The 27,077-nt window shown below is 32.4% G+C and overlaps 1 protein-coding gene across 1 annotated transcript in view; it reads left to right on the forward strand.

Annotated features, from left to right (window-relative positions):
* The first annotated feature begins 16,246 nt into the window (after positions 1-16,246).
* The window catches only part of LOC134692946 (transmembrane protein 26-like), a 34,024-nt gene continuing 23,193 nt past the window's right edge, over positions 16,247-27,077 (forward strand). Inside the window, exon 1 of the mRNA XM_063553591.1 lies at positions 16,247-16,418. The gene's annotated coding sequence lies outside the window, so the exon portion shown is untranslated. The remainder of the gene's footprint in view (positions 16,419-27,077) is intronic.

Genomic DNA, 27,077 nt, shown 5'->3' on the forward strand with positions numbered 1-27,077 from the left:
CATACCCATTGTTATCCGACACAATGGGGAATCAGAAAAAATGTCGGAATACTCAAGTTTTTTCTGCAAGGATAGGTATATGTTGGGACCACTAAAATGTGTCGGTTAAAGCAGGATGTTGGAACACTCAGGTATCGATTAGGCAGATAAAACTGTATGACCATTGTAGTTGCTTAAGTGTATCTTCGTCATGAATTAGAAATATTTGTCACTGTATGAAAAACAAACAACAATTTAATCAATTAATCCAAAGGGAAGGTTAGAATAGATAATTTCTGAAAGTAATACACATATTTCAATGTTTATTTCACAATTCTTTGTTATATTTTTTTCTCTCTAAATATAATTATTGATCATCAAGATAGATATTTTCCAGAATGAAAATCAACATTCCCTAGAAAATTTCATCGGTGAGAACAGTTTTAAAAGCGTTTACTTGTGGAAAGACCATCAATAGTTCTTTGAACAATTGGTTTTTAATATTGTTCTTACATCTCTTCTGAAAAAAAAATCCACCTCCTTGTTATCACTTAAACTCTGAAACTACAAGTCCAATCGATCCCAAAATTCACAGTCAGCAGGGCATACATGTACTAAAGGTTCATAAAACAACGTGGTGCCGATATCTCTCAAGACTTTTCCTAGAGAAAAAGAATGGCAATGCCGTAAAAATCGCTTGCTAGGTCCTTAATTCTCAATGAAATCCTACAATAAAAATGTCCGCTCCTGGATTGAAAAACTTATCTGTTACAAACTGGTGCTGAAAAATATACATTTTAAGAAAATAATCCTTAAACGTGTTTTAAAGTTGCACCGGATCAATTAAATCCAAATCATGCACTGCTGGTGAACTGTGATCAAAATGTCAATTTCCTATAATGACCAAAGAAATTACATTGTGTACATTCCATCTCTATAGATGTTGTCTGTCCAACGTCCCGACCTAAAGAGAAATAAAAAGACTAAGTTTTTCTTAATATAAACACGCGTCACGTGGTGTCTCCTCAATCTGGCGCGCGCGCTGGACCTAAAATAAAATAAAAACTTTCCAAACTAAACATGAAACTTCTCCGGTAACACAATACTAGACCCCTTACAGAAACAAACAAACAAACAAACAAACAAACAAACAAACAAACAAAACAAAACAAACAAACAAACACCCCCCCCCCCCCAATCAATCTGTTTCAAAGGGGGAAAGACCGTTTACAATTGCTTTTTGAAAGCAATTGATTTATATTGTAAAAAGGCCTTTTTAACCATTCTGTTCCGTTAATACAAAAAAAAAAAAAAAAAAAATCCCCGAGACCCCCTTTTGCCCCCCCCCCCCCCATTTTTTTTACCCTCCACTTACAACTGAATGTAGTTTGTGTGCTATCTATCCTATCAACGTTAAACGAACGACAACTCCAGTTTTTTCCCTATTATTAGGTCTTTCCACTTTTCCGTGGAAAGACCTATTGGTTTTCTTCTGATTATTATTAAGGTCTTTCCTTTTACAAAAGGGAAAGACCTTACTGTATTTCTTCTGTTTATTATTAAGGTCTTTCCTTTTACTAAAGGGAAAGACCTTACTGTATTTCTTCTGATTATTATTATTATTATTATTATTATTATTATTATTATTCTTTTTGTTCCGCCAAACTTTGACGAAGTTAGCCTCCGTAACCGTAAGACGTGTCGCTTTCATGTTCACACTTTGTATCGGTGTCATAAATACCTATCTGGAACTCACCCTGTGAGTCGAAAAATTTTGTCGGTTCGGAGTAATCCCTCCGAAACCCAAAAACCTTGTTATCGTTCCAACACCGTAACCGTAATAGATAGAAAAAAAATGAAGGGTGAAATTTGTTCAGGACCAGACCCCGGTTCTTCGTTACATTTGGATCGAAAAGATTCAACGACTCATTGGTAGGGTTATGCCCCTATGAAAATTAACCGGTGTCGGTTGGCCACCAAAACTCAGAAACCGTAAGTCGTAGACACATAGGATCTTCACCAATCATCATCATTTCATGTATCTTTAAAAAATACCTCAAGGTCAAATTTGTATGTTGACCTTGACCTTTGACCTAACACCTTGTTATGGGATAATCTCAGAAACCATTATACTTACAGAAGTTTTAAATGGTGGAAAATGTTTGGGTCATTATGGCGCAACTTTGTTACATTTTGACCAAAGAGATTTGACCTTTCTATAAGGGGCATAACCCCTGTTTTAGGTTTTTCAAAAGACAAAATCAGATTTTACTATATAACCAAAGGTCCTAGACCCTTGGGGTCTTCAGTAATGGCATTTGGGACCAATGACCTTGACAAAGGTCAAAAGGTCAAAGGTCAAGGTCATGTCCCAGATAGCGAATTTAGTGTTTTTAACCTTATTTAAAGGATTTTTAGTGTGTTTTCGAGCTTTTTAAGGTTGACCTTGACCTTTTCAATACATTCTACATCTGTTGGAACATGTATTTTACATTAAAAAAGGAAAGACCTCTCAATTGTTCAAGAACAATTGACAGTTTAATTATTATTATTATTCTTTTTCCGCCAAACTTTGAAAAATTTAGCCGCGTTAACCGTAAGACGTGTCGCTTTCATGTTCACACTTTGTATCGGTGTCATGAATACCTATCTGGAACTCACCCTGTTAGTCGAAATATTTTGTCGGTTCGGAGTAATCCCTCCGAAACCAAAAAACATTGTTATCGTTCCAACACCGTAACCGTAATAGGTAGAAAAAAAACAAAGGGTGAAATTTGTTCAGGACCAGACCCCGGTTCTTCGTTACATTTGGATCGAAAAGATTCAACGACTCATTGGTAGGGTTATGCCCCTATGAAAATTAACCGGTGTCGGTTGACCACCAAAACTCAGAAACCGTAAGTCGTAGACACCTAGGATCTTCACCCTTCATCATCAATTCATGTATCTTTGAAAAATACCTCAAGGTCAAATTTGTATGTTGACCTTGACCTTTGACCTACCACCTTGTTATGGGATAATCTCAGAAACTATTATACTAACAGAAGTTTTGAATAGTGGGAAATGTTTGGGTCATAAAGGCGCAACTTTGTTACATTTTGACCAAAGAGATTTGACATTTTTTTAAGGGGCATAACACCTGTTTTAGGTTTCTGGAAAGACAAAATCAGCTTTTACTTTATAACCAAAGGTCCTAGACCCATGGGGTCTTCGGCAATGACATTGGGGACTAATGACCTTGACAAAGGTCAAAAGGTCAAAGGTCAAGGTCATGTCCCATATAGCGAATTTAGTGTTTTTAACCTTATTTAAAGGATTTTCAGTGTGTTTTAAAGCTTTTCAATACATTCTACGTCTATTGGACCATGTATTTTACATTACAAAAGGAAAGACCTCTCAATTGTTCAAGAACAATTGACAGTTTAATTTATACTGCTGTACGACAAAAAGGTATATGTACCTTATCTCTGGATAACAATGTTAAAATTCTGATCAGATGCATCACTTTTGATGTTGGGTATGTGGCTGCTTCTAAAGAAAAACTTGTGTATACCGACAGTAAAAATAGATCCGTCCATTGTCATGATCTTCTTGGAGTAGAGTTATGGAATATAATGCTGAATGACATGCAATGTCCTCGTGGTGTTCAAATCGATATGAAGGGTAACATATTGTTCTGTGACAGTAAATCTAATTCTCTGACACGTGTGCACTCGGACGGAACAAGCAGACAAAGGAGTAGGGGCTTTAATGGCCTAAAATGGCCCCAGATTTACAAGATAATAAAAATTCTAACAGAGCAGATTTTTCTCCATAAATTATTAGAATATGAGTAAATGATTTAAAAAAAATGTTTTTACTTAACTAAAAAAGGTTCAATGACGTCACAATGGTAGGTGTAAATGACGTCATTATTGGGAAAATAAGCAAAAATACCGAAAATTTGATGGTTTTTCTAAATTTTGACCACCGCACCATGCTTGCACCAATTAGAAAATTTAACATTTTGACAAGTTTATACATATCAAACTTCGGATAAAAAATCTTGTTGGTGCAAGGTTGGTGCGATAGTTTATTTTATATTTTTTATAGCCAAGCAGAGCAATAAAAAGCTGAAATTTGCCGTCCAAATTGGACCTTTTCATCTGACAAAGTTTAGTGTATACATTCTTATGCCTATAGAAACTTATTTTTTTTGTTTATGAATGTAAAGTGTATTCCTAATTATATATTTTCTTAAGTATATCTAGTTAAGTTTCTTTAAAAAAATCCGACAGCAATGACCTTCATGTGTAAGGCAGTCAATAACAACTTTGAGGACATTTTTTTTTTTAATATGGAATTTTAGATAGACCTTCAATATAACAAAATCTGCACATTTCTGATGTTTTTGCTAATTATAAATTCAAAATTTGTTGTTTGAATGGGGCAATCTTCTCTCTCTGGTATTAGGGTCAGATCCAAGATTTATGTGACGAAAAGGGGGGGGGGGGTATTTTTCTTAAATTTCCATAATTGGCGAGAAACACGAGATTTATTTCGAAAATGATCCTTCCTATATTCCAATTGGATGTGTCTTTGTGGGGAATGTGCATAGAGAACAAGTTCTTAAAAATTTGATGGTAAAAAATGGAAACAGCATAAGGTAGACTATCCATATATCCGTATAAACATGTAGAAATATATAATTATATAAGTACACCTGAGCCTGTGACAACTCTACAACAGATTTATCCATTGTATCACCAGCAGTGATGGTGATACATGGCTATGTACATTATGTATATACAACTCGTCTAAACATCAACCCAACAATGTAAGATCTGTAAATTTGCAAATGTATATATAAATATGGATTGATTGATTGATTGTTGGTTGCTTAACGTCCAGTGGCAAATATTTCATGCATATTCAGTACGAGAACAAGTTCACAATAAATACAATAGGTAGGTTGATACAATAGAGGTCATCTGGGATGAAGGTCGGAGAAATTTGGACTGCCACCGGAAAAAGAGGGCATATTGGATAGGGACAGAAATTTTGCCTTGCAACAGGCCACCTACGGACCCCTCAGAGAGTTGTTGCAAGGGTTCTAAACGCGCAAAGAGCGTGGCCCTCTCTTCACACGAGGCATCGGATTTAACGTCCCCCTTCTGACCGGACGTGACTGTGAACTTGATACATCCCGCACAGCCAAACGGACGCCCAACTTCGGCAAGTGTGTTACTGCCGGTCGGGAGAAGACCAAGTGACCATATTTCTATACCCCAGTCACCCTTGGGGATTATATATATGGATAATTGACCTTTCCATGCATAGAAACAAGAGCCTGAAGTCTGTAAGCATACTACATGTCTGTTGCCTTTTTAAAGGTTATGTTTTGAATAGTTTTATAATCATGCGTAAAAATGAAGTGTACATTTTAGAATGTGACCCGGCTTTGTTGTTAATCCCCATTTAATTGTGGGCATTATGTTTTCTGGTCTATGCGTCTGTTCGTCCGTGCGTATGTCAGTCTGTTCGTCCGTGCGTATGTCAGTCTGTTCGTCCGTGCGTATGTCAGTTTGTTCGTCCGTGCGTATGTCAGTCTGTTCATCCGATTGTCCTTGTGTCTCGCTTCAGGTTTAAGTGTTTGGTCAAGGTAGTTGAATCTGACATCAGACTCAGACTTTTTTTTGAAGTAAATTTTACTGTGTGTATTGTGTGTTTGATGTTTTTCTACTTTGCCTAGAGGTAAAGGGAGAGGGGGTTTGAGATAACAAAAATAACATGTTTAGATCTGCCGATTTTTTGGACCTGTCCTAACCTAGGATTTCCTGGCCATTGTTAGTCTTGCAATTTGGGCATCCATGTACTAAAGACACATTCTTGTTTTCAATAATTTTGACGAATATATAATGAATATTGTCATGATGATCAAAGACCAAGTCATACGACACTAAGATTAGTAAAGGCGAAAAGTTTTACATTGACAAAAACTACAAAAAAACAATATATATATATATAATGAATATAGAAAAAATCTAAGAATACAGATTTATTTGATATAGTAGCATGTTCAAGTTTTGTAATTCTATAGAATGATACGGTTATAAGTCTGGACGACTGAAATAGATAATAGAAATAAGATGAATTTCGAAAAGTCAACCCTAACGATCCTTTACATAAGTCTAGAAGGGGAGGGGGTGTTCTTCAATACTTAATTGATAGGGGGTGCAGCTGTTTTGTCACCTTACCCAGTTTTACATTTTAAAAGTATATACCTTTTCATAAATTGCGTAGGAAAAAAAGTTATATCATATATATCTGATAGTTTTCTTAACTTTTCACTTATTCAAGCTTAAAAAGGTGTAAATAGAAGTGCCCCCCTTCAACCCCAATCCCTTCCGGAAACATAACTACTGCCATGGAAATACACTGACTTTGGAATGTGTCTGTATCTATTTATTTAAGATAATCAATATTAAGATTTCTTAGCGCTTAATGTGTCTTGCCTTTATATCATTCTTCTTGTCGCTGATAAGTGAGACCCAACCCAGCATCAGATGCACAATCTGTATATATCAGCAAGACCCGGTGTTTTGTTTTGTTTGTTCCTGTTTCAATATTGCTTTCCCTCTTAATATTTACCTTGGAGTTCGTTTCTTTTTACAATTTACATCTTAAATTGTCTTTCTGTTTCAATATATTTAAAATTAAATCTTGTAAATAGAAAACAAATCGCGGTTGCCATGGGCACAGATATGTTGCTAGGGAGAAACAACAGTGAATTTGGCAAAAATGTGCAATTAATTATGTTATATTTAAATAGTGTACAAGTGTAAAGTTCACTACATGCTAAACAGGTTCAATTTCAAATAAAGATATATTAAAGCTGTATAATAATCATATTTGATGAATTTAACCCCGCCATTTTAGTGGTTGCTAGGCAACAGAATAAACGAGCTAGACCCAAAATTCGATTATTTTCATAAGGTCTATGGTATAGACTTACAACATGACAAATTAAATGAAATTTGGGGGTGGGGCCAAAAATGGCCCTTATAGCCCCTAGTCCTTTTACTCGAAACATCGTCCGGCTTAAAAGAACCATTTGGATTATGCCTTGATAAAAGTGGAAAACATATTTTAATTTGCAACTTGTCTGATGGGCGTGCCCTTTCCTTAAATGTGAAGTGAAACACTATGTTCAAACCCGTAAGTCATATTCTTGATTACGATTTGTGCCATTAAAAGGCCCGAATGATATTTTTATCAGATGTTCATGATGCAGGCATCTTGCTGATATTTAAACTTTTGACAACTTACGAAATTTGTTTTTGAATGAGTAAAACTCAGCAAAGACATCATTAAAAGATCTAGAGACAACTGTTTTACTTGTCTTGTGAGTTTGATTTTTTATTGACATCCATTTTCTACCCAAATCGTTTTATTCGCGACAATTAGGTTGCATATATATTAATAAGAAGATCTGGTATGATTACCAATGAAACAACTATCCACCCAAGTCACAATTTGTAAAAGTAAACAATTATAGGTCAAAGTACGAGCTTCAACACGGAGCCTTGGCTCATACCGAACAGAAAGCTATAAATGTCCCTACATATGACTAGCACAAACATTTCAAACGGGAAAACCAACGGTCTAATCTATATATAAATCGAGAAACACTTATGAACTACATAAAAAAAAGACTATAACTGAACATAAGGTTCCTGACTTAGAACAGGTGCAAAGGAATGCAGATGGTTTAAAAAAAATTATAAGTACCAACATTCCCCCCTTACCTGAAACAATAGTGTAACATCACAACATAGAAAGACAAACCGTAAAATATCAATTGAAATAGCTTAACTCAGTCAAAAAAAACAAACAAGTGATCTATTACAAAATGTACAAAAATAATCTCAGAAAAGTCATAACCTTGAACAAAATTATATATGTTTAACGAAAGTTTGTTAACAACATTCAGTTATAGTACTAGTACCATATATTCTGAAATCACTGGTTATGTACAGTTTGTCACCAACTAGTATCATTTGTTCAGCAAAACGCGCACAGTAAAATAATTTATATCTAGAATTACAGTTCACAATTTCAATATTCTGAGATTCAAGTAAATAAAGTATAACACACTGTGAGCTGAAGATCTGATTATTTTTTTTAAACTAAAACGTGTTAGAGTTATCGCACTTATGTTGTTACATCATTTTTGACGATGGGTTTGGTAATTTAGCGTCCGTGGTCAGTCAAGTGAACCTTACTAAAAGATTCTTTAAAAAGTTAAGATTATAATGAATTTACTTTTTTGTTTCTCTATTTATATTTTGTGTATTAAGGTCAATAAAGTTGTTGTTACGAGTAAATATTTCCTAAGAAATGTCCTACTGCTCACAGGAAAAGTAAAGCACCTATATATAAAGTTATAAACATTATCATTCCCTCACGGACTCACATATCTTCTTTGTCATCAGTTTATCTAGCATTCAAAGTTGATCAAGATTATAGAGAAGTAACATTTACTGCAAAATACCGAAGGAGGTCAACATATATACTCAAGTGACTGAGCACTAGTTTATGCCTCCTCTTTTATCCTATCGATTGTCCGGAAAAGAAAACTTTTGTAATGACGATTTTTTTTTCAAAATTAAGAAATGTCTATGACTTTATACGTTATCCTTTTCTCTTTTATAGAAATTATTGTATTGAAGTAGGCACTTCATGGATTGCCAATGCGGGCGTTTGATGCATTGTTTTACGTTTCAAATTTTTCTTTTAACGATGGTCCGGAAAAGAAAACTTGTTGATGAACCCCGTGTTTGCAAGCAGTGAAATGATGATTTTATGCTATATATTGTGATTTTACAGTATATTTTAAAAAATAATTGTTTGCCATCATTGAGTGTTTATTCATCAAGATATAGATTAAAAAATAGATATGCAGAATTATAATAGGCAAAAATATGGAAAATCTTGCTTTTGTTGGAAGGAATTTCAAACAAAATATATGGTTATTTAAGTTGTCGTAAAATAAATCAAATGGGGCAACCAATGTATTGTTTCAGCGAAAGTGATGACCTAGGAGCTTAAGCAGAAAATTAAATAAAAATAAATACTGAAATCTGAGGAAAATTCAAAAAAGAAAGTCCGTAATAAAATGGTAAAACCAAAAGCCCAAACTAATGGATATCAACTGTCATATTTCAAACTTGGCACAGGCATTTTCTTATTTACAAAATGGTGGATTAAACCTGGTTTTATAGCTAGCTAAACCTCTCACTTGTATGGAAGTCTAAAAAAAATCGATGTGTGAACAAAACAAACAGATATAATACTAGGTAATACTGTCAAAATAGGGGTACAACAGACAACATTGTGTTATAATCTTAATCTCTTTAAAAAACTAACAAATATGTCAACAAAGAAAAAGACAAAAGACAAAAGACAAAGCCCATTAGCATACACGAAAGACAGGTACATATTTTTTGAAAATAATAATTAAAAAGTAAAAAAATTAATACCACACGTTATTGAGATGATGAACAACATAAGTTTCTATAATCTTGTTAAGGAACCATTTATAATCTTTATGACTATATATTTAAGGAATGACTGTAATAATTTTTCTGTCTATGAAGAAACTAACAACAAAAATTTGGTGCACACTGAATAACGCGCGTAACATACAAAAATTGGTAATGCTCATTCTGTAAACATGTATACCAAGTATGGTGTAACCCAAGGCTCTTTTGTTAATTTTGTATATAAATGGCATTCCTATCTATATAAAAGATTGTTGTATTGACTTATATATGATGATGATTCAACTTTACATCTTTTATAACAATGAAACAAGTCGACAAAAAGAGGGGCAATGTTTATTTCTATTTGAATGCCGATTGTTTGTTAAAAACACGTCCTTTAAACGTTCCAAATATATTTCCCATCAATAAATCAAGCATCTTGATAAAGTTATTTTTAGTAAAAAAAAAGATCAGAGTGATAACAATTATATTGTAAAACAAACAATTTCGCTCTTTTGGAGTCCTTATTCGAAACAGGATAGCAATTGAAAAGAAAATTAAATATTAATTATTTGTGGTGACATTTGTGTGAAACACAAAGTTTGCCATAACTTATTTTTCTAGCATGTTGCGTTTGTTTTAGACAGAAATTCATGCCCCGTAAATATTGCTGTTCAAGGAAACCTTATACTCCGATAACCAAAAGTAGAATATATAAAGCAATAACCCATGTATTCTTGGACATTCATATGGAACAGATGATTATATCGATACGAAATATTACAGACGTTAATTCCAAAATAACAGATAATTTATTGAAGAAAAAAAAACCACTTGAAAAAACATTGAATATCAATAATTTGTCATGTTTATTTTTCATAAAATTTTATGCAGGCGTGATTGAGTTATCAATATACATTTTACTTGACTTATGTACTAATGTATGCCATGTATATTTTGGAATTTTTGTTAATGCTTTTTCTAAACTGATGACTGATGAAAATTTATTTATATAGTTAACTGGTTAAAATAAGTTATTGTTGTTGTTATTGTTGTTTGCAGATATTCGTTTGAAATCATCTATGCCATCGAACTTGAAATTAAGGATTCAGTTATCTCTGCCGCATATATTTAAAAATTGACACTGTTATTCGGCCGAGGACAAAACATTACGACGAAAGAGATAATTTCATATTCCAAATGGTAAACTTCCATTTCTATGTTCCAACATTCCCACAGTAACTGAATATGAAGTATTTATCTCCCAGTTGATATGACATTCCAGAGCTACCATTGCTTATCATACTTTCCTTGATAGATAGTTGTTGCTTACAATGATGTTCTAAACAAGAGATAAATGTGATGAAGTTAAAATCTTTTTTCGAAAAAATTTCTGACGCCAACAAGAGTTGGTTGACTGTTATGAGATATTTGTTTTAAAGATGACAACGGATATGTTACAACTGTTTCAACCACACTACCATTTTGATTTCCTCAAATGTGATCTACCAAATTAGACTTATCACCGGGTTTGTACTTACATGAGTAACGCAATAGATGTAACATCATTCAGGAGTAGTTATTATTTCGACACATCAGTGTGATTGATAATGTTTTCCTAATGTTAGCAAACTATATAATTGCGACATCAGATTGGATTATTACAATATGCACTCTACTTAATTTTTTGTGAAATCATCAGGTCAGGTTAATGTATCAAAATTTGTGCAGCTCTGCAAGATAGATTATTCGAAAAAGGCAACAACAATACATAAAAATAGAATAATATGACAGTAATGGTCGAGGAGCACGAATTGAGGATTAATCCGCATAAACTTTGATAGACAAGGTCTAATACACCACTAAGACGTTAGGATACATATTTCGTAACAGAGGTGAAGCGAACTCTATGAAAACCGTAAAGGATTTGTCAAATATATTATGGAAACATTACGATGAATTAAGCTTAAACTGTATTAAGACATATTCTAGCTCAGTTGCACGCAATAGAAACAATATCGTTTGTTTCCTTAACTTACATGTATCTTGACACAGAAATAAATTGCACATTTTTTTTAATCATTTACAATTTAGTAATAAATATATTTCTAACAAATTGTATTATGTACGTCTTTGCTTATACGTTCAGTGTGCCAGAATTATCCTTCTTTGTACTCATTCAGTTGTCTATAAAACAAAAGTTTGCATCATGATGAAAACTGTATATATATTTTGTATGCTATGTTATAAATCGTTGAGCTGCATAATAAGTGCACAGTTTGAAACAGTTAAATACGCCTAGATAAGTATTGATGATCCTTGCTGGCTGGACACAAAATCTTTAATCTTAAAAATATGTTTTTACAGATTAAAAAGATGAAACAAACCAAACGAATGGAAAACAAATGTCATATTTCTGACTTGGTTTATGCCTTTTCTTATACAGAAAATGTGTGGATTTAACCTGGTTTTTATTGCTAGCTAAATCTCTCACTTGTAATAAGAATGCCATTATATTGACAACAATGTGTGCGCAAAACAGACAGGTATTATAGTTAACAATGTCAAAAATAGGGGGAAAACTGTCAACATTGGTATCACTTTAAAAGCAAACAAATATGTCAACAAAAGAAAAGCAAAAGAACCTATATTGGAAAGAAAAATTTCATTTCTCAAATATTTATGAACGTTTCAACAGCAAACTTCGATAAGAAAAAAAGCCCATTAGTTCATCAACAAAAACAACACCAGTGCCAAAACAGAACAGAACCAAATAATATTTGTAATAATGTATTAATTGCTAAATGTCAATCTCTATCATATTACCAAAGTCAATGGAGAAAGGGAGTAATACAACTTAACTTATGAAGGAAAACATGCTGTTGTTTCAGGTCACTGTTGGTCATAAAGATGCATACGTTGCTGTAAATTTATAATTCTATTGCTTTCAATTTATTCGTGTTAAGCGTTCAAGAAAAGCACTCGAATAGACATAATTTAAGAAGTGTTATTAAAATATAATGACAAGTTTATTCTGCAAGGCAGTGTAATTCAAGCAATTAAATTTCGAGAGAAAAAAATTGGAATGTCAATGTTCGTTAATAATAAATTAACAGAGAAAACTGGTTATAATGTATCTTCTGAGAAATTTACGCCTAATGGTGGTCACATGGGTTAGCTGGATATGTCATCTTATCATTGTTATATACATTACTTCAAAGCTTGGTACAGCATTTTGATAATATTGGGTGTTTTTTACAAAACCACTGGTAAAAACAACAAAACATAACGAGTGTGATTAGAAATATTGAACTGTACGACGGAACGCACCAGTTCTGATTTATAATATTTCTCTTAATAAATAAATACATTAACTAATACATCAGTAATGATGAACACATGGTCTGTAAAGCCCACCTTTGTTCCAAATATGGGGAAGTTAAATTACTTTTACGTGCTCCTCACAAATATTATTATATCGCATGTTGTAGAAGGGAAAATCCTCGTATAAAGTGGCAGAGAAGTTTTTAACATGATGACCACTAAGTTGAAATAGGACATAATAGACGACAGAAGTCATTTTTATCGAATACTTTGAGGACGTCATCATGATTTGGTAGACAACTATTGAAGATCTGTGTCTCAGGTTACCACACATATGTTCAACGTGATGTACTAAATATGACATTACCAGATAACGACTCAACAATTGATGTTTGCACGGCATTGTAACGATTGCGACTAATAGAACAGTACTTATCCTTTTGTACATGAAAATGTTTCACTTTTCCCTGCATGGTTGAATTTGGTTTGAATATTAAAAGTAAACTATTGATGCATGCGTGATACATTTTGAAAATTGTAAAAGACTATTTGAAGTCATTCAATGTGATATTAGGAAGACATGATCAGTTCACAAAACATTAAACAAATATATACAATATAGATAGATTTAGCAACACAATCACACGAAAACTCAATGGTGAACTCAACTTATCTGAAAATGTTACTTGAAGATCTTTAGCAAATAAAAAAGCTGAAAAATCAAAGAAAGAGGTATACCTCCAGAAAATTCAAAGCCGAAAACCAAAGAAGAGTAGATCTTTAATAACCGAGAAATCAAGAAAACGACTATACACTTTTTAGTCAAAACAAAAACCCGTAAATAAAAAAAAGAGTACACGTTTGGTAAAAAACCCACCCGAAAACTCAAAGAAAGGAGTATACTTTTAGCAGGTATAAAACCGAATATTAAGGAAAATAGTAGACGTTTAGGAGAAGAAAACTTCTATACATCAATTTCATAATTTTTAAATGAAATAACGTATCAAATTGATGCATAAACATGTAAAAAGGTTATTTTTGGTTAAAATTATAGTAAAAAGAGTTGACATGTATTTCCAATTTCTGGCCAATGAAGATATCTGGTAGTTTTCTATCACATTTAGGTTAAGGACACTTTAAGTGAACGGAATATTTAAGTTAGATCGAATATTTATTACAAACATTATGTCACAATATCTCATTCGTCGCCGATGCGCTTTATAATTCCTATGGAATTTGACCGTTCTTGGCGTACACGATTTGAATCCTGATATCTATGATGAGATTATTTTCATTCCTGTAAAGCATTTTTATCTTTAAACAATTATAGAAACCATAATTGTAAACGTGGAAAACTTTTTTTTTATTTGTTGAATTATTAGCAAATTGAGCTTAACGTAATTTTTCATAGTCATAACATTACACTATACTTCCCCTAACATAATGTACTTTTCAAGAATTGGAATGAAAAATGTTCTTTCAATATATTAAAGTACACAGATTAAAAACAAAAATGTAATAAAAGAATCTCCGTTCATGTAAATTATTACGTCTATGTATTCCGTTATGATGTAAAATTAGGAAATTATACTTCTGCAAAACAGGAACACTTCTAACAGCTCTGACCTTTAAACATGTTTTATTCATCTTAATGCTACATCGCCTTAAATCATCCTGTCATACATACAAAGATGCATAAGGTATATTGAATTTTAAATAATCATGTTTGAAATGAATCCAAGCATATATGTTTCAGAACGTATATCTGCACTATTTTATTTTGGTACACTTTCTCACTAAGTCTATTGTGCCTCGGGAACAGATAACCTTAGCTGTAATTGACAACACTTTATGAATTTTCGGTCGAGCGTCACTTTTGAGTCTTTTGAAGACGAAACGCGTATATAGCGGACAATAAAAAAATTAATTCCTGGTATCTATGATGAGTTTGTTTACAGGCAACTCAAACCTATTAGATACATTCAAAGCAAACTAAGTAACTATTTGATTTTTTTTTATCACAGTCTTGGTGCAGAATGTTCAGATTGATAGTATAGACTATCTATAAAACGAAAGCCTAATAAGTTGAACATTTGCGTTTAAATATATCCATAAACATATTTCCGAAAAGCAAGAGTCTGATAAACCAAATTCCAGTTTTAGTAGCAATACACCTCGATAGCAAGTTGACATAAGAAATAACTTTCAAAAATTCTTTCAAATGACCATTCCTCAAAAAGCCTCTTAGTTGGCGGAATATTATGACAAAATGAAATGTAAAATATTGAAATCAATCCGATGTTGAATGAGTTCGGCTGATTACAGATTATTAAGTAAATTGACCATAAAAAGCAATGAACGTACCAGTTTAATTAATGAAATATACGATATAATAATTATGCTTGTTCAATAACTGTACGATAAATAAGTTTATATCACTTCCTGCTTAAACAGCGTGCACATAGTTCAGATTCAATGTCGGTCAACATGCAAACATTTACCGGCAGTGGACGTGGCAATAAACAGTCGGTTACATTGTATCATTACAAAGATACAGAAAACACATTTTAACTGTTTAAGTATAACAATAGCAGTATAAATAATAAATAACTGCACTGTAAGTCCATTGTACCTGGTTAAATAAGCCGTCGTCTCTATCTAAAATATTTACTATTTCTCTAGACTCAATGTAATAATAAACTATTTTTATGATGCTATCTCTTGATCTCAATCTCGGCGCCAATTCCATTTGGAATCTGCTGAATTATCACAAGTGATACAAATTCAACAGGCAATTCAGAATGAGAAAAGAAGCTTTGAAAGGAATAAAGACGATATGGAGTATTGCCTATGCGACAGAAACCCGAGAAAAAAATATATTGATGTTAAGAAAAACAAGCCGCTAGTCCGGAGAAGTTGTAAATAATTCAATAAACTCTCTTGTCATTTAGCCGTCCACCTCAAATATCATAAGGAACAGCAACATAAAGAAAATAGAACCAAATACAAGCAACGACAATGTTAGTTTCCATTCAAGGCATGCGATCACATCCCGTTGGGCCTTCGCTGGATGAAAACGCAAACGATGACCTTTACTTGCTAACATCCAAGTCTTTTGGTCAGTGGTGGATATTTTTCTCACTGACAATCACATCACATCTCCTTATTGTTTTATTGGTGTATTTCACCAAAACAGATCAATTAAATTTGAATTTACTGTCAGCTTTACCATTGATAGGTATTTTGTATGTTCAATTGTTTTTGTTTTCATGTATTATATTCAGATTTATATTACCATAAACAACGTCACAAAGATTTTCCGACAACATGATTGGTTAATTAATTCAAATGGTATTGCAAAACAATAATAGAACCAATATTTCCTAGATAATAACTTGCCAATAGTTTCGTCCCACTGTGCTCCAATCAGTTCGATTTGAATCAATGTGAATTTGATTTAGTAAGCAGTGTAGGGATTTGACTCTACTTTCAACATCTGTTTATTATAATTCTACAACTTGAAAGTAAATAATGTGAAATCGCAACATATATCAAATATGGAATGACAGAAGTTTTCAAATTACCTTAAAGGTAAGTCTATTGATTTCCCCCTTTTTTATTTTGAAATATAATATACATACTTTTGTGATATTCATACTTTTCAGCATTAAGTCAAGAATGTGACAGTTGTTATGCATTGGTTTGATGTTTTTGAGCTTTCGTTTTGCCATTTTTTTAGGGACTTTCCTTTTTTGTATTCTCCTCGAAGTTCAGTAACTTTGTGATTTTACTTTTTTCTATATTGCGATAGTAAATTTTGTTGTTTTAGTACAGTTTATATATATTTTTTTTAAAATTAGTATAACCTATTATCAGAATATTAATAATAAAATGTTCTACAATGTAAAATGCTATACAGTATAAAAAGTTTTGTGTATGGAAACCTTATTACTATTTCTGATATGCATTCTTGAAATATGAAATTATTTCAATATCACATTTGTTCGCTGTGATGCTGACAATTATGTCCAGATAAAAAACATATTTACACCTTTTTTTTTTTTAATTATTCGTATAATGAATTCAATAGTCATGACTCCATGAAATTATACATTTATAAAGGTTTCAGTTTTTTGTGACTCTAAAATTTGAAGTGAAAGTTAATATTGTACAATGCAACAAGGATACAAACATAATCAGCTTAGCTGTGAATTTCCTTTTTTCTTGTGTGCTTTGTCTGTATGCCATCTTCGTTTGTTCTCATAATGATGAAGATTATAACACAATGTACCCCTATTTCTAGCATTTTTACTTCATGTCTGTTTATTTTATCACACGCTGTTGTCAATATAGTGGAATTGTATGCCACTGTTATACAAACGAGAGGTTTTTTCAGCTACAAAACCAGTTCTAATCTACCATTTTCTACAATAGAATTGCAGCATATCAACATATTCAAATCGCCTTATACAGAATCAAATAAGTTTCTAAAGTGGCTTCGTTCAGTAACAACACAATCGGCTATAGTTCAAGACCTGGAATTAAAAACATCACACACATATTCGTTATTTTATGACTACACTAGACCAGTCAAAAGTACGAGATAATCTTACCGGGGGGTTCGAGATACTTTTTTTTAAAATTATTTGTACTTGGTTAATAATTATTATGTTTTTCATTACATCTATTATACATGTAATTACAAATTAACTGGTTATAAAGGTTATGTTCGCAGTCGCGTAAAGTTATTTATAGAAAGACGTATACTAACTACTGATTACAAGTGTTCTTATTCGATAACACGGTTTGGTCATTTTGTTAATGCTGTTTTTATAAACAATATCTTATCTTAATGATACAAATGATATCAGATATACAATGTTTTGGAATCTGATCGTTTAGATTGTTAACCTTGTTGAAAGATTCTGTTCGCATAAACACATTTTATGCAAAACTGCGAATCATTGATACTTCAGACTATTTAGCAGTTGTTAGTTTACCCAAGAAAATCTGGAAAAATATTTAAAGAATATACCAATCGAACTGGAACTACTCTAATTGTAAATTGATACATGCATAAAGTATCTTCAAAGGAAATCTAGCTATAATTATTATCTTTATGTATCTTATATGTTTATTAATTTGAAAAATACGACCGTCAATCAAGCATGTTTTGTTTTATTGGGCATTTGCTATATTGAAGATTTTATACAGGTTTCAAAATGAATTTTCTTAAACGAAATAAATTATCAAGTTTTTAATAGAATATCAAAAACACTTCAAAGAGGCGTATAGACTTAAACCAGGAATTCGTCTCGTCTGTGATATTATGAAACTATGCAAAATATATAAATGCTTGAGTTACATGTTCCTATCCTAATACCAACTAAACTGTGAATTAGTGCATTTTTTCATGGATATATATGGAAGAATATTTGCCGCGGGTGAAAATTTTAACCTTTTTGATGAGCAAGCTCAGAAAACTTGATAAACTAACTAACTTAGTGTCGGGCGACAGATTTTAAAGGTTTATTATTTCACTTATGGTGATTGTTTGCCTCCTTTACGATATGTTAGTAATCTTTTGTGAGATAGGTTCGCATCACAAAGTGTGACGCCACTGATATGATTTTCACTGACGTCACAAACCTTGGTAAACTGGTCGATGATGCACTTCCCTTTTCGTATTTCAACCTTTTCGTTCTGTTATTAGTCATGTATTGACCAAATACTGGCACTGCTTAAGTTATATTAATAATAAAAAAAAAATGGTTTGAATTTTGGAATTGTGGGTCCTCATTGTTCATTAACTTTATACTTGTTTGGCTTTTTTTTTTCATATGGTAATTTTTATGAATTACTGTTTGCAAAAGTATGAATAATTTAAAATACTAAGGATGTTCTTATTCCAGAAATAAGATTATCTTGGCCGTATTTTGCACAACTTTTTGAAATATTCGGTCCTCAATGGTCTGGAACTTAATACTTGTTCGGCTTTCTAACTTTTCTTATCTGAGCGTCACTGATGAATCGTATGTAGACGAAACGCGCGTCTGACGTATCAAATTATAAGCCTGGTACATTTAATAACTATATATACTACAGTAGATTTAAGAAATGGTGAATATTGAGTAATGCGAACTAAAATAGGTATAATCAATTCAATTGAAAGAGTTTAATTATCCTTAATTATGAAGGATGTAGTTCTTCAGACTAACAGGGGGTGGGGAGACGTCTTTTCATGGTCCAAATAGTTGATCATAATATTTAGAATTAATTTGGTTCTTAACTGAATGTGGATTTTAAATTATTTGATTAATAGAAGAGAATAATATGAAGAAAAGAAACACACCACTTTTAAGTCCAACACAGAACGGCCCTTGAACAGTCATGGTTAATTCACTTATTTGACATGGTTTATTTTTTTTATTTTTGAAGTCTAAAACTTTGCTATAAACATTTTGGTGACAGAGTTTTAAACAACTGAGGAAGCGACTTGTTCTACTTTTTTCTCATAACAAGCCTTTTAATAAATATCTACAACACTAACGATATATTCAGAATGAACGCATTTAAAAAAAATAATGACTCTAACAGACAATCTAAAATATATAATTTTTTTTTTATCACAAACAGTGTTCCAAATGAACATATAATTATGAATTAAGATGATAAATAATTATATAATTATTTCTGATAATGGTTTAGTATCGATTATATGTCTTATCGGCGATATAACTGGAATTATAAGCGTGGACGGGTGTGATAAGAGTTTTTACAATCGATAATAATTTTCATTCATTTTCATAATAATCAAAACGAAGCCTTCGGCTGTGTCCGACTCTTTGGTCGGGTCGTTGCCTCTTTGACACTTTCCCCATTTATATTTTCCATTTTATTATGTTTCATAAGATTCCCTAAATTTGATTGTCAGACAATAATCATGAGACATTTGAATATAATATTTCATTTATTACCAAACTAAATGCATTATCTATAGCAGCACGTTCTCTCCGTAAAAAAGTTACAAAACTGTATCGGAAAATAAAAGAACAGCTTGCTTCCACTCATAGTTCATGGTTGAACAATACAATGTTATAAAAATTTAACTTTTTGTGCAATAATCTCTCTAGGGATTACATTTTCTATACTAGTATTATGTCATTCGTATTAACATTTGATAGTCATATCTCTTTCTGATATGCGTCGTTTCAAAACAAATATTTCTCTTACTTTAAAAGTTATGCCAATATTTCGGTCAACAAGTGTATTTTCTGTTAGTACATTTTTTGCAAGGATTCAAAGCTTAAACTGTTTAAAGATGGGCGTTATAGTGTTACTATCAGCTGTCTTTTTACTTTTAATATAGAATTTCAAAGGAAACGTTGAATGTGTACTAAAACTCTGCATATCTATCTAATTGGCAAATATAATTATTGTTTAAGATGGTAGATATTGGATATTTTACAACTAAGATGTTCAAAGAAACAATTTATCAATAAACTATCAGTACTTATGCACGGACATGTCCGCTAACAGTCAGCACACTTTTGGACTGTCTGATTGTTGAAAGTTCTAGCTAGCCAAGGGTTTCGATTCAGGAGTAGTATTAGTGGACAAGATCGTGAACTTTGACTAGTAAAGATGCAATATACTTAATTTTAATTTCCACAATTTGTGCTTAAGTAAGTTTGTTTGTATCTTCAATCAAAGTAACATTACAAAACAACACAAATATCCAACCCTAAGCCGGTCTTAATTATATAATTTCAAGATGCTAACAAATAAGCCATGTATAGCTGACGAAATACATATGTGATTTACTCATTGATGAAGGCCGTACAATGATTTATAGTTTAAACATCCGAATCATTTGGCCTTTGGTGGATAGCTGTCTCATTGACATACATAACTCGTCCTTATCTAATACACATGAAAACAAAAACAAAAAACTCATTTGTTATAAAAAAAGAAAGAAATTCCAGTAGGATTTTTTAACAGGATTTATATTTTCTAGCCAATCATTTTATTGGGTAAATTAAACAAATATCATTTAATGTTACATTTTATAGTTTTGAAATACATTTTTCATCATCTTTCTTGTATTTTTAAAAGCACACTGTTACCAAGAGCCGGTAACAAGTCAGGAATATGACAGTTCTTTTCCATTCGTTTTTTATGTGTTTTGTTATTTGATTTTACCATGTGATTATGGACTTTCCGAATTGATTTTCCTCTGAGTTCAGTATTTTTGTGATTTTACTTTTTACTGTTAGATTCAGCTGTAAACATACATGAAATCAGCGCAAAGTTCAAATCGACATACAAAAGAAGAGAATTATCGATGCAAATGTATAAATTCCTTTCAAAAAAGGAGTTTGGGTACACATGAATTAGTCAGTGACAAAAAATGAAAATAGATGTCATAACTGATTTCAATATCAAACACATTTCTGGTGAATACATCACGCATCAAATCTTGACTAATTGAAGAATGTTTGTAAATAAACTCACCATAGATACCAGGATTGAAATTTTATATTTGTGCTAGACGCGCGTTTCGTCAACAGATGACTCACCTGTGAGCCTCGAATAAAAAAATGTAAAAAAAGGCGAAATAAAGTACGAAGTTGAAGAGCAATGAGGAAGCTTTTTGATGAAGTGCTTTACCTGCCAAAGATGTGCAATTAACTATAAATTCTTTCAATCATGCATCAACTGCAATCGTATTTTGAATTTTGAATCATATCTTGAATTTTTGTCATACAATATTAAAAAACAAGGATGTGGTATGTGGTTGCCAATGAGATAACTTTCCAACAGAGACCAAATGACGTAGGAGGTATATCAACTATGGGTTATTGACTTTGTTCAGCCTTCAACAATACTTAAATCCCATATCGCATAGTAAACCCATCATCAAAATGTCAGTTACAGTAATATATTTCTACAATAGAAAAAAATATTTCCTGCCTAAACGAAACTTAATTTTGGAAAAACTAATAATAGCTTCTAGACGAAGTAACTACTCTCGGGCTAAACTAATTGTTAAATTGAGAATGGAACTGGGGAATGTGTTTAATAGACAACCCTCCGACCAAAGGGCAGACACCAGCTGAAGGACACCAATGGATCTTCAATGCAGCAAGAAATTTCCGCACCCAGATGACACTTAAACAAAACTGTAGAATGTATTGTTATTTTCACCATGTGTCCACTATCATAAGAACCAATATCATTGTCAACAAACATATAATTGACTATCCCTTAAAGGTAAATAAGCTAAAAATAAAACAAAAAATCATTTGCATAGGACACGAAATGCAGTGGTTTAGGGTATATATATTTCTAATGGATCCATTCAGTATTAAAAAAAATGGCGAAATGTTTGTTTGAGAATAAAGTATTTTGCTGGCATTTAACATGCAATATTTGACTTACAAGATTCTTCTTATTATACTTTTTCCTCGTTTATTTCTGAATTGCCTTTACAACAATTAGTTTATCGTGTTGTTATTGTTTAACTCTAAGTATTTTCCTAATTTCTCAAACAAAAATTTGAAAATTTTCAAATAAAATGCAATGAAATAAATTGTTTTACATTTTGCATGTTTAACCCTCTATCAGCATCAAGTCTGTTTTTCCTCAGTAGGCAAATACAATTGTTAAAGAACCATTTTAATTGAATTTACAAAAAAAAGAAATGTGAATAACAACATTTAACTTAATACATGTAATTTTAATTCCGCCGGTGATAAATAAGTTAATAAGACATACTTTTATAACCAATAACTGCATAAAAACATGCAAAAATTATGAACTCAAGAAAAGGATATTCCCAATTTACTGATTTTATAAATGTGGAATGGCAGCAGCAATTGAATTAAAAGAACAACGTTTGTTGTAAATATTATAGTTATATCACTCTTTGCACGAATATTAATGAATGACAAAGACGCAATATAAGGAACAACAACATTAATTGCGGTAAAGGATAGTCGAGTGCAAATAAAAAATATATACCGCGTATGAAAATACCATTAGCTATCGTAATTAAACATATAACTACATTGAAAGGGATCATGAGAACATAAATTCTGATTAGATAGAATATGTGACAGCTTTTAAATTTTGTCTCTGTGATTGATACAAATGCCTACTTCAAAGATTTCGGTATCTGGTTCCTTTCGTGTAGATATGGTTTCACATGGGTAGTGCCTTTAATTTGATTTGAAATCAAACAGAAGACATCATTGGCGGTTTATGGTATAAAACACAATATTATAAATGTTGTACGGGACATAAATGGGAACCTAATTGTCATTTCGTCTTGTAAAAATTGTGAATCAAAACAATTTAAAGTCGTCTTTTTGGTCATGTTGCCAACTTCAAAATGAAAAATAAATAAAAAATACCAACAGTTAATGTTTGTCGAGCCTGCGACAGGAAGCAACCGATGGATATTCATTCTTTTAACGATATAACGTCGACACTTAATTTTTGCAATTCATCGATCTTAGATTTAAAAAAGATATGGTAGATTCAAAAGACGAAGTTTGGAACCTAAGTCCTCTACGAGTTTTCTTGATGATAAGTTATCTGAGTAACACATGTATACTATTTTTGCATTATTGCCTTTGCATAAGACATCAAAGTAATTTAGAGTCTGGTAGTACCGGTATGCCTTTACATTAGCATTAATTACATCCGATTTCATTGAGTGTGTAGCAAAAGGTAATATCTTTGGTAAGCTTGCTTGTTAACTGAATCGTGACGTCATTATTTGGCCAGGTATTCTACCTTCCTTTCGAATTAGCCTAGTCCAACAGACAGATGAATTGATTATATGCCGTACTAGTCTATTCTTAAAGGAGGATAGTTTACGTGACCTAACGATGACTTCACGGTTCAGCTACAAAGCAAGCTAACCAAAGATATATCCTTTGACTTCACACTCAATTAAATCGGCTGTAAGGTTGAATGATCTGTATGAAATTCTAACACTATGTTGGACAAAACAAGCTAGAAACAAAAAAGCTCTCTTTGGATAAACACACAATGAGTGTAGTGGAGTTAATATGTTTGTGTGTGTGTGTGTTCAATCTTTCCTTACCTTGGACCATGGTGTAGCAAAAACAAACATAAGAAACACTGTTCATTCATTATTTTTTGTGGATCTTGCTTAGATTACTGTTGGATTTAACAGTCGACATTAATTGAAACCGCGTTGAGTTCAAGTCTACATCAGAAAAATCAAATCGATTTAAATGTACATATAAATGAATAAAAGAAGATTGGGGTATACAAGTGCATGAAACAAAGTAAAATATTAACCAACTTGTACTGTTGGGTTTTTGTATCATTGATGTGTATCATTTGTCTTATTCAATTGAATACAAACAATACAGAAGAACAGAATATCTAGCCCAAATAAAATGTAATTTCCATGGTATTCAATTTCATTGTAAAACACTGTTAGAAACCAGGCTTAGTACGTCAGACGGCTGTATCTTCTACATTAGACTCATCAGATACGCTCGAATCAAAACAGTTGGAAACCTAAACAATTACGAAGTTTGAAAAAATCGTATAATCAACTCAAACTTGGTTTGAACATTGTTCAGGATATTCATTTACATTACAAAAAATTGTTGAAAAAAGTAACACTTTAATTTAGTACGCGAGACGGTCGTTTCGTCTACATTAGACTCATCAGATGCGTTCGAATCAAAACAGTTGGAAAACCAAACAAATACCGAGTTAAAAAAAATAGTACAATCAACTCAGACTTTGTTTGAATATAAGGTATAATAACACACACTACTGCATGATAATTAAATTATCTTCAATGCACAGAATTTCATTCCATTTAGATCTGGATTTCACTTATGTATACCCTACTGGGTTTGTAATTAAAATCTTCATCGCCATCTCTTTATGTGATCTAAATTTAGACAAAAAATAAATTCGACCAAAACTTTTCTGTTGTCTATATTCTTTTTCAAATATTTGTTTGATTAATGAAAGTGAGTCCCTGATGTAATTGTGAAGTCATTGTAGCATGGTTTGATTTGCTTAAATGCATGATTGTTATCCAATCATTATTGCGTAATATGCTTTTACATGTGATTTGGTCGTAGATAAATATATAGATTTCATTTATACGTAAAACATTTATGACTTTGACAGGATTTCAGGACAGTTAAATTACTTTCTGTGTCAGTGCCGATGTCCCAAAGATGTTAAACAATATCAGTGCGGGGTACTTTCTGTGTCAGCGCCGATGTCCCAAAGATGTTAAACAATATCAGTGCGGGGTACTTTCTGTGTCAGCGCCGATGTCCCAAAGATGTTAAACAATATCAGCGTGGAGTACTCTTTTCCCCTGTTTTCATTCTTTTTTTTTACCTTTTTGTGTGGTTGATACTTAAATGAGTTCAATGTGTTGAAAGTACTGTAGCCGGTACAATGTAACAGAGTGAAATCTGCAGTATATGATTGCATAATATATTGTATTGCATGGCAATCGGAACGACAAACGACAATCTTCTGTACTCGACAGCAAAGACTACTGTTTGGAATGGCAACCCGGTATACGCCGCAATGACAGCTATTAATGTGTAATGCCGATCAACTTTCATTTGCATTTTATCGCTGCAATTCATTCATTATAAGTGATAGTTTTTATTTCATACGCTTTATTTTGTCTGATTCCCCCCCCTCCTTTTGTTATAAATAAGGCGATCAATCCATCCCTAACCTGACAGTACAACATAAGATTGTTGCGTGCTTGTAATGACATTGACTCAGGGGCGGATGCAGGAATTTTCGAAAGGGGGGGGTGCTAACCCAGAGCAAAGGGGGGTGCAAAACATATGTCCCGATACAAATGCATTGATCGGCAAATATAAACGGGGGTGCGCACCCCCGGAACCCCCCCCCCCCCCTCTGGATCCGCCACTGTTGACTGACTATACAGCCCTTGAACGGTCGGTAGACAACACAGACTGATGTGGCAGGGTATCTATACATCCTAACCCTTTTCCCAAAACTGGATGTAAACTTATCTTTACGATTTGATCAGTGCCTTCGTATCATTACATTAAAACCAATGATAAGGTTTATCATGTTGAAATACTACACATTTACCAAAGTGATTCGAATCAATTGAATTAATACATTTTAAGCCAATTCTATTTTCGGAATGTTAAAACAATCATCTTTAAATATTACATTTACGACAATTTTATTACCATAATATCTAAATGTTGCACTATCGGCAAAGGTTTAACAATCATGTCAAAATAATTACATTAACCGGATGACAATGTTATTTCTATCATTTTCAAAGATTACATTGGCGACAATGTTTGTAATACTGGCATACTATTAAAATTGAGAATGGAAATGGGGAATGTGTCAAAGAGACAACAACCCGACCTTAGAACAGACAACATCCGAAGACCATCAATGGGTCATCAACGCAGCGAGAAACTTCCGCACCCGGAGGAGTCCTTCAGCTGGCCCCTAAACTAATATATATACTATTTCAATGATAATGGACGTCATATTAAACTCCGAATTATACACAAGGAACTAAAACTAAAAAGCATGCAAGACTAACAAAGGCCAGAGGCTCCTGGCTTAGAACAGGCGCGAAAATGCAGCGGGATTTAACATGTTATTGAGATCTCAACCCTCCTCCTATACCTCTAGCCAATCTAGAAATAACAGACGCACAATATTACTATATTACATTTTGCGATCATGTTTTTAAAATAATATATAATTGTTACATTTAAGTGATTTTTTCTCGAGCGAAATTGAAACAGATAACCTGATTTTTTTAAATTATTACAAGAGTTCTCGATATACCTCTATTTCAATTGAATTTTATCATATAATGCAAAAACATTTGATCAAATTTTTGTTTTTATTTATTTATTTCGCAAGTTGTAATCTACAAACGCATACATTTGATGAAAGCAAACACCTTTTGCATACATCTGGTTAATTGCACATTTTCTATATCAAAGTTGCAAAAACTTCTGAAAGTTGAAGACAGATATATACAATGCTGCTTCTTTCTTTTATGCTTGCTTTATGAAATGTCAGCACCTGCAATCCACCTTCAAAAACTAAAATATGATGGTGTTTGATAACACAATGTAGGTGTCATTATTCCATTATTGATTCTACAGATAGCCTTGAATAAAAACCTGAAATTACTTCAATTCTCAAAAGCCAGGT

Source organism: Mytilus trossulus, chromosome 12 (assembly GCF_036588685.1).
Source record: "Mytilus trossulus isolate FHL-02 chromosome 12, PNRI_Mtr1.1.1.hap1, whole genome shotgun sequence".
NCBI lineage: Eukaryota > Metazoa > Mollusca > Bivalvia > Mytilida > Mytilidae > Mytilus > Mytilus trossulus.